The 12553-nt window shown below is 38.5% G+C and overlaps 1 protein-coding gene and 1 pseudogene across 10 annotated transcripts in view; both read right to left on the bottom strand.

Annotated features, from left to right (window-relative positions):
- The window catches only part of NRG3 (neuregulin 3), a 1060953-nt gene that overhangs the window by 187425 nt on the left and 860975 nt on the right, over window positions 1–12553 (bottom strand). The window lies entirely within an intron of this gene.
- Window positions 1067–12553, bottom strand: part of LOC123577561 — a 46502-nt pseudogene continuing 35015 nt past the window's right edge.

The raw sequence follows: 12553 nt of genomic DNA, 5'->3' as shown, positions 1-12553 counted from the left end.
TTTTTATGATGATCAACAGCAAGAGTGCTAACATTGAGTACTTACTAAATTAAAGGCAATGGACTCAATATGCAACATGCACTTTCTCCTTCCCCACAAAATAGGGCACAGTGAATTATCTGAACTTGGAATTCAAAAGTTGTTGAATGAATTAATGATACTCATTATTGGGATGCTTAATTAAGCCAAGTCAATGGTAGTGATCAAGTATGCTTCCTTTTCCTGCCTATAGGTAAAAATAATTAGGTTCATAATAATTTATCTGGGGCTTTCTCACTTATTAAAACAAACAACAAACAAACAAACAAACAAACAAAATCCTAACCAAATCAAAGATTCCCCTCCCCACCCCATGGGCAGTAAAGATATAGAAACCCAGAGTAGTATTAGAAAAATTTTTCTAGTGTTAACTTGATTTTAGTTAATTTGAATGTAGTTTTTTAGTTGTCAGTAATGGGTTCTATAAGACAAATATTCATTACAGGGGATGATAAGGACAGAGAGATCACATCCAAGGACAAGAAAGTTAGAAAATGGGCTCTAATGTCAAAACGAAAGTAAAGAGAATCAAAGGCAAGAACTTCAATGAAGGCATTGAAGTCAAAGGTTAAATCCAAACATGGATATAAGAAATTCATTTTAGGACTTTTCTCTGGGGCCAAGAAGTTTGTGCAGGGCCTAGCACCTCTGTCCTAAGTGTTAGCACCTGCATGGAACCAGGATCATGGCAAGAGAGAAAGTAAAAGGAGCTCATTGAAACTCATTGAGCTCATTGAAACCACTTTTCTAGTTGAACCGTTGCCAGGGATTAGACATACTTGCACTCTAAGGAGGAATCTTGATGGAGCCAGCGGAAACAGCCTGTTTTTTAGCATAGAATCCTACACAGACACTGCCTGCTACAATATCCCAGTTGGCTTCCAGGAGTAGAAGGAACCCCAGAGACAATCAGTCATTGCTGTGTGGTGCATGAATCTTCTGCTAGTATTGTCAGTATGGGCTCTTGTCCTTTGTTTGAATTTCTCAAAATATTGTCTCCCACATGGCACTCCAGTTATTACAATAGACCAAAATCTTTTTACCTCCCTTACTGTCTGACAACGGAACTCTTCTAAAGAAATACAACCTCAATAACTAAGTCCCCACATCTTTTGTTAGAACTCTAATGCTGATTAACACCATTGTTAACATTAATCTATTCCATGGCATAGAGTAAGTACTCAGTAAATGACTGGCAGACTGCCCAATGATATGTTTTCTGCATGGTCATCTTGTCAATTGTTTAATTCCACTATCAAAAGGTTGACTGACCTCAAATTATCCCAAAGTTTTTGGGGATTCCCCAGTTCCTTATATAGTGTCTCTGTTACTTATTCTCCATGTTCTAGCTGATCCTATCCCAGCTAGTCCTTCTGCCTTGAGGAGAATGGGAAAGGATACAGGATTGAGAAATGTGACTACAAATGAAGTTGATCCTAGATTACCAAAGAGCTTGAGTTCTACATTGCAAACTTGGCCAAATCTCTGTAGGCCAGTGATTCTCAATGTGCATGTGGTGGGCCGTAGATGTATTAAGAACTCTTCATGATTCCTTCTGTCTGGGCTCAGATTTTAATAATCTGTTTCATTTCCTGTGGGGTGTACAGCATGTTCCCAATGATTATCACGTGGTCCAGAAGGTCAAGAGGGATGTCATGAGGAGAGGTGCTGTCCTCAGTATCCCTGATGACACAGATGCCTCGGTTGGATGCAAAGATGATGGGGGCAATAGAAGATTCCAGGTCCCAGTGCAGGTAGGTGAAACACTCGATGTCCAGCATGTGGACTTCATCAACAAAGAGCACACCTGGAACTAGCTCAGCAATACCTTGATCAATATACTTATTCACCACCTTGTTAGTCTCCCCTTGCAGTTTGTCTGTGATTTCGGTCTTCTTTGGCTCCATTAACTTGCCCATCATAGACAGGATGTTTTGCCCCCCCAGGGCCATGTGTTGGCCACATCCAAGTCATGCAAGGACACATACTGGATGATTTCTTTCTTCTTGTGAATATCCCCTTTTGGTTAATACTCTTCCACTTTAACGTTGGATTCTGTGACGTAAGTATCATACCCGCTTTTCCTCTCCACAGCCCCATTGTTGGCTTCGATATAGGCCACATTCCAGCCTCTACTCAGAGTTTCTAATAAATCTGAGTTTGTTGCTGTTGTTGCTGCAAGTGATGCTATCTGCTGTCATTAAAAAAAAAATGATGAGGGGTGCCTGGCTGGCTCGACATCAGCATCAGCTCAGGTCATGATCTACAGTTCATGAGTTCAAGCCCAGTTCAAGTTCAAGTTCATGTGGGGTTGTGTGCTGACAGCTCCAGCATGGAGCCTGCTTTGGATTCTCTTTCTCCCTCTCTCTCTGTCCCTCTTCTGCACACACATGCTCTCTCTCTCTCAAAAATAAAGAAACATTTTTTAAAAAATACTGACATTTTCTTTGACAGAGAGGTGCTTCTTGCCCACCATGCCCTCCTTGAAAACAAAATAGGACCCAATAATAAGCCTCGCCTTCAGAATTTAAGATACAAGGCTTGGGTCTTCTGGTCGTTGGAACTGTAAACAGGAACCTACAAATTAGTCCGAGACAGCAGACAACAACAGGGTGCATCCACTCATCTCTACAGGAAATGAGAGAGGTTTTCACTGTTACTTATTTGACTAATGTATAGATTTGTGTGAAATTCTGTTCAGAGTTTATAGTCTCTTGTGTACTGCCTTATATACATGTAAATCCAGTAATGTTTCCTCAAATTGAGACTACCTTTTCTCTCTCTTGTTTTAGTACAGAAAGGTCTTTTGTCAGTAGGATTGTTTCATTCACCTAACACTACAACTTGCTTTTATCTTGGTCTGCACCGACCTGAGTGGGTTTTGTGATGTTGCAAATATCAGGGTGTGATGTGCTATGAGGAAGGGGAAAAAGGTATTGCACATTTTTTTCAAGCAGTTACTCAAAGATACCCCCTCATGCATATAAAAGAGTATTCAAAGGGCAGTGAACAGCAGTGCAGTTCTAGAGAGTGACATCTTGAACAATTTTAGGGACATCTTGAGATATTTTAATGCAGTCACAATTATTTCAATAGTTACTCTATTGTAGTTTCTATGGACTGTCATTAAAATGCTTAATTCCTTCCATAGGGCTGAGAACAAAAACAAGCTAAGGACCTATTGCCCTCGAAGAAGGCAGAGCCAGGACAGAAACACAACACTGAGTGGTAACACTCACATTATTTTTTATGTAAATGGAACCCCCTAAACATAGTGTCCTTGTGCTACACAACATCATTTGCAGTTGAGACAGAATGAAGTCAGAGAAGGCAAGTAAGTTATTGCAAGAGTCCATTTCAGAGGTATAGAAGGGCCTGGCACAGTAGTAGTTAAATGTGACAGGAGGGAACAGATTTGAGAAATACTTTGGAAGCAAAAATAAACAGACAGGGATGTTTGATTAAGTGGCAGCATGAGGAAAAGAACAGAGATGGACGCTTTGGGAGATAAGAATCCAAGTTCCAAGATATAGAACTTTAGATGAGGCATAGATTAAATGCTAACTAGGTGACTTTGGACCTGGTCCATCTGAGGTGCCAGTGAGACACAGGAAAAAGGCAGCTGGCTGGTCATACACGGATCAGGCCATGAATAGGGCATGTTAGGAATGCAGGCACATTGAAGTGTATTCAATTTTATAAGTTGCTGCAGCCACTGAGTAGAGTGAACTGAAAGAGGTAGCCAAGAGACAGCCATAGGAAATGTCCCTTTTCTGTGGCAATGACAGAGAGGAGCCCCTGAGGCAGAGCAGGAAGAAGTGGCTGGATGAGAATTAGGATTGTCATCTACTGGTGGCCAGAGTAGGAGAGAGTTCCAGAAAATCAAGTGTTAAATACAACAGAATGAAAATAAAGACTGATACAAATGTTTATTTTCTGTGTGTGTGTGTGTGTGTGTGTGTGTGTATTTTTTTCCTTTTTAGAGCGTAATTTCTCTAATCACCTCAATCTGGAGTTTTCCTAATCTTGGTAGATTTTATTCTTTTGTACCTTCTTTATTTATCTTAGCTACTTAAAACTATGTTGGGTTGTAGTTTTCTATTGTTTTGGATGTATCTTTCTGGCATAATTTCATTGCCTGAATCATTCTGCCTTTATTTCCTCTTCCTCATAATGACTTATAATAGTTCTGTATGGAAATCGACCATGATCCATTTCTCATTCTCTTCTTCCTGCTCCTCCTCCACCTTCTGCTCCTTCTCTGGAGTCTCCTTTTACTTTTAGGAAGGTGGGTGGGTCGGAACAGTTTTCCCAGCATTATGGCTCTAGAGCTCCCTCTCCTGTCATTTTTGCAAAGTAATAACAACAACAAAAAAATATGACCTCACATTTACTGTAATGCTGTGTCTGTTCCTTTTCCTTATTTAAAAACAACAAACAAACAAACAAACAAACAAAAACAAGGTTTTCTTTCCTTTGCTTCTTTGATAAGTTTGGGTTCTTTCCCATTAGTTTCTCATCAGTGTGGGTGTTTGTCCTGGAGGGAAGCTTCATTTGATTAGTTCTGAGAGTCCATGGGGCCCAGACTGCCCCAGCACTTTCAAATCTCACTGCAGAGCTCTTGGCCTCACCCATAAAATGACTAAGCTACTACTCTATGGTGGACCCAACAGGCTTCGAGAAGGAGTCTGGCAATCTGGGGCTACGGTGGGGCTTTAGGATCTTCTTTTAATATTAAGTTCATGAAGATTTTGCAGTGATATCCATAATTCGTGTTTGTTTTATTAACTGCATAATGTTTTCAATGTCTTATTGGGTAGAACTTATACTTCAGAAGGATGCAACATGTCCCATGACCTCACATGAGCATGGGAGCACACATGTAACCCTGTTTGACAAGCTCATAGGTCTGTCTTAGAGTTCTCATTACAGTTGTGGGGGACACTGACCAGAGTTCAATGGGAAGAATTATGTATGCTGCTTTTAAGAACATACATAACTAGAGGCGCCTGGGTGGCTGAGGCAGTTGAGCGTCTGACTCTTGATTTCAGCTCAGGTCATGAACCCTGGGTGGTGGGATCCAGCCCTGCATCGGGCTCTGTGCTGAACGTGAAACCTACTTAAGATTCTCCCTCCCTCTCTCCCTCTCTCTCTCTCTCTCTCTGCCCCTCTCCCCCTATCTCTCTCCTTCTCAGAAAAAATTATATATATATATATATATACATAACTCAACATGCATTCTTTGGTAAAGGAAAAGATAGGGATGGGACTTCAGAGAGAAACATAATTGAAGGAAAGAAGGAACTTCTTTTAGAATTAAGAAGAACATAATATATATTTTTAAGTATAAGAGGTGAAATAAAATGGCAAATATTGAATAAAGGATAGTCAAAAGAATAAAATACAAAATAATTTTTAAAAAGCTTTTTATAAAGGGATTAGTTCTGAAGCGCGCGCGCGCACACACACACACACACACACACACCCAATACCTCCTCCCTTGAGATACCAGATGATCATCAAACATTTGTTTGAAGATCTTCAGTAATGGGGAGACAGTTATCCAGACAAGACTAGCTACAGAGAGGTCTGCACTTTATCGATTAGAAGACTTTCATTTCCTGCATTTTTTACACATGCAATTTATTCCCTCTTTCTCAGTGTCAGCCATGGAGAAGAAATTAATTTCTGTGTCTACATGATGGTTAACCTGGAGAAACGTGAGATTTCAATAGAAAAAGAAGTAAAGATTAGTTCTCTTTTGTCCAGCACCAATGACACATTTGGATGAGTAACCACTATTGTGAACATAAGAGAGATGCATTAGAGGAAGAAAGTATGCAGAGATGTAAAGGTTGACAGAGGAAGAGAATTACAAGTGAAGATTTATGCTAGCTGAGCTGATCTGCTCTGGTAAAACTATTATTCTAAAAATGTGTTTGTTTGAGCCCAAGATCCATTTTATGAGAGCTGGAAGTCTAAGCTTGAGGGCAACATAGTAGGTTCTACCCAAGAGCCCATTTGGTCTGCAGCCAAATTCAGCTCTTAGGAATGTGGCAGTGCCTACAATTAATACTTTTTCTTCTGTTTATTAAGCACTGTATTTAGTCACAAAGCTTTAGCCTTTAGGGAGTAAACAGAGTAAACAAATGAGCAAGATTAGGCTTTTATTAAACCAAAAATTGCATTGCTCAGCTGAATAAGCACCAATTTATACTTACTAATGAGATAACGCTTCAGGCCAAGGAATGCGTTTTGGTTATATGGAAATTCAATCTGATCAGTTAACACCAAAGTTTTGGATAGTACAGAGATTCATTTCCTACCAGACTCCCATGACGTTAGTTCTATATTTTGAAACTCACATGGAACTCAAGGGATGATTTGTGGGAAAGAGCAGGGATTTCATCATGGATTTGTGGAATCTGATTTTTTTTACACACACAAACAAAAATTATGGGTAACATTTTGAGCAAGATGGCATATTGAATTTGTTATTTGAGGGATTTTCCTATACTCTGAACATATAACAAGGAGGCACAAAAGTAAAAAACAGAAAAGCAAAAGACAGCTGGGCTAACATCAAGAAAACACAAATATGCAGAATAGAAACACAGAGTGATATTCACAGCTGAAGACTACTCCAGGCAGTTTGGGGAACAGAGGCAGAAAGTGGTAGCTGAAGAGTTCAGCTATTATAAGTGAAAGAAAGGGACAGAAAATGTAGTGTACTGTATTATGACTACAGCAAATTACTCATTAACCCTCTTGGGAGAAAAATCCACTTTCCTGTTATTAATGTGAGACTTCACCTTATGACTTGCTCAAGCCAAAGCAATGTAAGCAAAAGTGATATGACTCTTTGTAGAAGAAGCTTTAGGAGCCAGTGACCAGTTTCTCCATATTCCCTTGACCAAGAAATAGAAAATCCCATCTGCCAAGGTCTCCAAATGAAGGTGATAAAGAAACATAGTCACCGCACCCAGAGCAGACATTAATGTAAATGAGAAATGACAATGTTTTTTTTTTTTAAATGCCAGAGAAACAGTGGGGTCATTAGTCATCGAAATATAACCTATGCTATTCTGATCAATGCCTGGATCAGTGAAGGTTAGAAAATGATGGGTTGAGGAGAGTGTGTCACTGCATACTTCCCAGAGTTCTAGTGTTTAGGTAGCTACATACCCAGAGAGATGACAGCCAGAGCCTCACAATAAGACACAAACAGATGCCTCCTGGTTGGTGACTAATCTGCCATACCCCTAATGCAGTTAGCATGGTCGTGTCCAATCACACTGTAACAATGTGTGTGTTTGTGTGTGTGTGTGTGTGTGTGTGTGTGTGTGTACTACAGGTTAAGGTTTTTGTAAGCAGGAAAAAGTCAGCATAAACAGAAAGGAAAAGTGAAAATGAAGCAAAACAATATCCCACTCAAAAATGAGTCAATAAATCCAAATTCTAAAATTCATGATGAAATGCAGTGCTAAAATTACAACCATCACATCCAACACACAGAAGGGGAATTAACTCCAGATGGAATGACAATTTTTTTGAGTTATAGAAGACTGCTTCAGGAGAAAAGGTTTCTTTTTTAAGTTTAGTTTTCAAAAAAAAAAAAAAAGGAATTGTAAAACAAAAACGATGAGAAATACAAACTCTGATTTTACAGGTAGATTTTGGAAAGAGCAAATCAAATATACAGAGGATGGAAAAACTTCATTATGAAAAAAAAAACCTGCTTTCAGTATAAGAAAGGCTTGTAAGTTGGAAGATAATATTTAAAATTTCACTCAGAATGCAATAGCAAGACCAGTACCAAGAAAATATCAAATAAGAGAGATGAGGAATAGATTAAAGACTCCAAGATGCAGCAAAAGAAACTCTAGAAGGTTAGAAAAAAAAGGAATGACAGAGGAGCAATATTTGAAGAAATAATAGAAAAAAAGATTTTCAGAATTAAAGAAGATATAAATCAAATTTAAAATGCCCTTTGAACATCTAGCAGAAAAACTGAAGATAAATTCACATCAAGATGTGTTTTGCTGAATCTCTAGGAACATTTAAAACCTAGGAGAGAAGTAACTTCCAAGGTAAGGACCTCCAAAACACCACTCCTCCATAAAATCTATGAAATTATAAATTATAATTTGCTAAAATTATAAAAAATAAACTTTTCCAAAACTCTGAAAATTAACCCAAGGCTTGGTAAGAACAGCAAGCTTTGTCTCATTTTAACCAGCTCTATTCCCATCACCTACTCATCGCTGTGGCAGCCTTAAGAACTAACATCTAGCAATCATGGAAGCTGTGATAAAAAGAAACCCAGCAGCCACTGGAAGAAGTGGAAAGGGTTTTCAGATCCCCAGAAATCCAGAACTAGAAAATTATCACTATTTGGCTTGTCCCACACATAGGACTACTCTTTATTTGACCTGGCTCAGAGCTTGTTTAGTAAGGAAAATCCTGTGCCTAGGGAGTTTGTCAAATCAATTAGCTGCAATTGTTCAACATTGATTGTGGTTGCCTGAGGCAGCAACACAAGCTGGCCAAAGACTTAAGAAGAAAATGCGGGGGGGAGGGGAGAAGTATCCATCAAGGCATTGAAGATGTCCATCAAGTTCTTGGGGATCTAGAATGCTGTGCATATGTGTAGAGCTGTGCACAAGATCTGAGAAGACCTAGACTGCTCATCTCTGGCTGATAGTGAGCCTTTTGCAAGAGCAAGAGGTGAAGGCAATTGCAGGGTTGCAAAGTATCTTGTAGGGGCATCGGAGTCTTGTTCCAACACATACATGGGTCTCTGGCAAAGGAAGGGAGAGTTGTTGATTCAAGATATTTAAGGACATCTCTGTAAAAAAAATAGCTGGTTATTAAGTTAATGGTGAAGAGACTTCAGTGACAGCACAAGATAAAGAACTTTAAAGAAATATTCCTTAATAAGTCAGTAACCATACATCACTATTAAAAAGTTATCCCCAAAGTTTATCTATTAGCTATCTATCTATCTATCTACTTATCTATCATCTAATTTTTTTCTTGTGATAAGAAGATTCAAGATCTACCCTTCCCAGAAACCTTCAAATATGCACTACAATACCATTTTATAGTGTATATGTGATGTACATTGTACACTTGAAACTAATATAATGTTGTATACCTGAATTAAAATATTATACCTGATTTTTAAAAAAAGAAACAAAAAGAAAAAAATATATTCCAAGTGAGTCACCAAACAAACAAAACACAGTAATGAGCAGCAGTAATGAAAAAACTTGCAGATGAGGCTGAATCTGATTCCCAGGGTTGCCACCTTATGTTATTTAAAATGTCCAGCTTTCAGCTTTCAGACTAGAAAGTATGGCTCATAAAAGAAAAAAAGCAAAATGGTTAATAGAAATCTGAGTGAGCCCAGATGTTGGACTTAATAAAAAAAAATTTTAAGTCAGTAAGCATAAATATATTCAAGGAACTACAGAAACCTCTATCAAAATAATTAAATGAGGGGCACTTGGGTGGCTCAGTCAGTTGAGCGACCAACTTCGGCTCAGGTCATGATCTCACAGCTTGTGAGTTCAAGCCCTGCATCGGGCTCTGTGCTGACACCACGGAGACTGGAGCCTGCTCTGGATTCTGTGTCTCCCTCTCTGTCTGCCACTAACCCACTCGCATTCTGTCTCTGTCTCTCTCAAAAATAAATAACATTTAAAAAAATAATAATAATTAAATGAAGTCTGAGAACAGTGTTTCACAAAATAGAGACTGTAAATAGTGATGTAGAAATTACAAAAAGAATCAAATGGAAAAATATGTCATTGAAATGTGGAACACCTGAAATGATCAATTCACTAGAAGACTTTGACAAGAGATTTCAGTAGGTAGTAAAAAAAGGTAGGAATTTGAAGATAACTCAGTTGACACTGTTTGACGAACAGAAACAAAAAAAGAATGAGAAAAAAAGAGCCTCAGAAACCTGCAGGACCCCATACATCGTACTGGCATATGCATAATTGAAGTCCCACAAGAAGTGGGAGAAAATGAAGCAAAAAAGTATTCAAAGAAATAATGACTGAAAAACTCACCAAACTTGTTGAAAACATTAATTTACATAGGGCAGAAGCTCAATGAACTCCAAGTAAGATAAACCTAAAGAGATTCTAATATCTCATCCAGGAAGTAGGAAGCTGCACATGTAACTACAATTTTCTATTCTCTTAGGTAATTCTTCTGATGTAAATATTGTAAAATATTACTTGATGTTATTTGATACATTTGATAAATGTAGGTGGTGGGTACACATGCATGACTTCAGGGAATAACATACTTACATACTTAGTTGCTGGTTCAAACAGAAGCCTTAATACATATTATTTTCTCCTTTTTCTTTTCAAATGACAAATATTTTATTCTCCTTTAGGATACAACAGCATCAAGGAAGCTCTGGTAATTTCTTGTCTTTATATAATTCTACTTGTTGATAGTCATAACACAAGATCAACCAAAAACTTCTCCTAGTGAATAATTTCAGTTTCTCTTACTCTCAAGCAAGGAAGCAACAGTAACATGCTAGATTATTTAATTGCAACCAAGAACAAACACAAAATGTATAAAGTGTGATTACTGTTGCTCAAGCAACTTTCTGAACTCATTTTATAGGAAGTACTCTTAAAATTCTTAAGCAATTTTCAACTCTATTTCTTTAGCTATATGATTCTGTCTGTGGTTGTATGGCATAAGAAAAATGCCACTTTCCTGAAGTCTAGGTTTGTTATACCCGGAGTACCTGAGTGGTTCTCCCCAGTCTTGTGGCCTGTACAAGAATTCAAAACAGCCAGTGATGCGGAATGGTCTTGACATTTGTATTTGAGTTTTGACATTCAGATACATTGATACTCATTCTTCATTCCTACACATTGAAAGAAGGGTTGTAACAAGCAAGATCAGGCAATGCCAGGTGGACCCCAAGGAGCTGCAAAATGCCAATTTCAAACTTAGGCCTACCTAAGCAGTTGCAGCCAGGATTTGCAACTGCAGATGAATAATGTCCGTGTGGACAAAGGAAACTGTTCAGTCTCATTTGAGAAAAAAAACTAAAGAAAACAAAACAAAACAAACAGGTGCATACCTATTGTATTTGCCTGTCCCTATAAACTAACTGTCTACTTCCTGAAATGCCTTTCTGTAACTTCTAAGTCCCAGGAAATTCCTCCTCCTTTTTCAAAGTGCAGCATCTCCCCAGACTACTCCTGGTTTACCTACACATTATAACTGCCCTCTTCTTTATGCATTTATGCATTTAGCATTAGCATGATATACTCACGTAGGGTCCTCTAAAGTGGATTGACTGCTCAAGAAGCACTTTGTTAGGTCATGAAGATGAAGCTGTGAATGAGACTCAATTTTGCCCTTACAAGCTAGCAAAGGCCATAACTATGGTAATTGGCCACTGCAGTGGGGTGGAGTGCATACTGTGCTGAAAGAAGTCAGGGAGGGTGCAAAATCACTGTGGCATCCCCTAGTTCTGAGGCTGAGGAAGAGCTGCAGACTCAGTCCTGAAATGAGAGCCAACACTTAGAAGTAAACATACAAAAAAAGAAATGTATGTGTGGAGGAGAGATGGTTGGAGGAGGGGGTTGAGTGTTCTGAGCCAAGACAGAAGCATGGCCCTAGCTCCAAAGATGCAAAAAGTATGGCATATCTAAAAAGTCAAAGACAATTCTGAATGGCTTGTTTGGAGAAAAAGAAGATACACCAGGAGAGTTGGAGTTAACAAAGCAAGCAGGATAGAGATGTGAGAGGTATTTGAAATACTAAAATGACACTTGTAAGTGTTTTTGTTCATTTGTTCATTTCGATGTGTTTGTCCTGATGCATCCACTCCTATCTTAAAATAACAGATATTCTGACTTTTCTTTTCTCATAGTACATGCACTTCAGGAAGGATTGATTAATCCAGCCATTAGGAAAGAGGGGTAAGAGGAAGCCTATCTGGCCCCATCACACACTCAAGAGTGTATACTTAGAAAGACTTATCAGAATGAAATTCAGGACTTGTAGACTTTTTGATTGGTGTTTGTGTGTGTTCGGTGGAGAGGTAAGAGAGGGTGTAAAGATATTGTCCTTGTTTGGGGAGCATGAACCTGAATATGTCAGCCATCTTAGAAATATTATGAGAGAGCGAATCAGAAGAAGCAAAGCTGATCAGAGACCGGTTCTGGTTGTGTGGTTAGAGCTTGGAATGCAGCCTTCCCTGAAGGCTCTGAACTTTGCAGTTATATAAGCCAAAATACAGGATTTATTGATTATTTGTTGAATTTTGTCTTCTATTACATGTAGCAGAGTCCTAATTGCTAAGGTCTGTTTAGGGGCATTGATTTTATCTTAGAGCAATGGGCATTAACAGACAATTTTTAAGTCAAGAGTAACAAGAATGTGTGTTTTAGAAAGACAGCCTTAACCACTTGTGTGAACTAGATGGCATAGACTCATTATTCTTTATTTCTCCCATCTAAGTACA

This window comes from Leopardus geoffroyi, chromosome D2, assembly GCF_018350155.1.
Source record: "Leopardus geoffroyi isolate Oge1 chromosome D2, O.geoffroyi_Oge1_pat1.0, whole genome shotgun sequence".
NCBI lineage: Eukaryota > Metazoa > Chordata > Mammalia > Carnivora > Felidae > Leopardus > Leopardus geoffroyi.
Note: the sequence above shows the minus strand (reverse complement) of the source record. Positions and strands in the feature narration are given on the sequence as shown.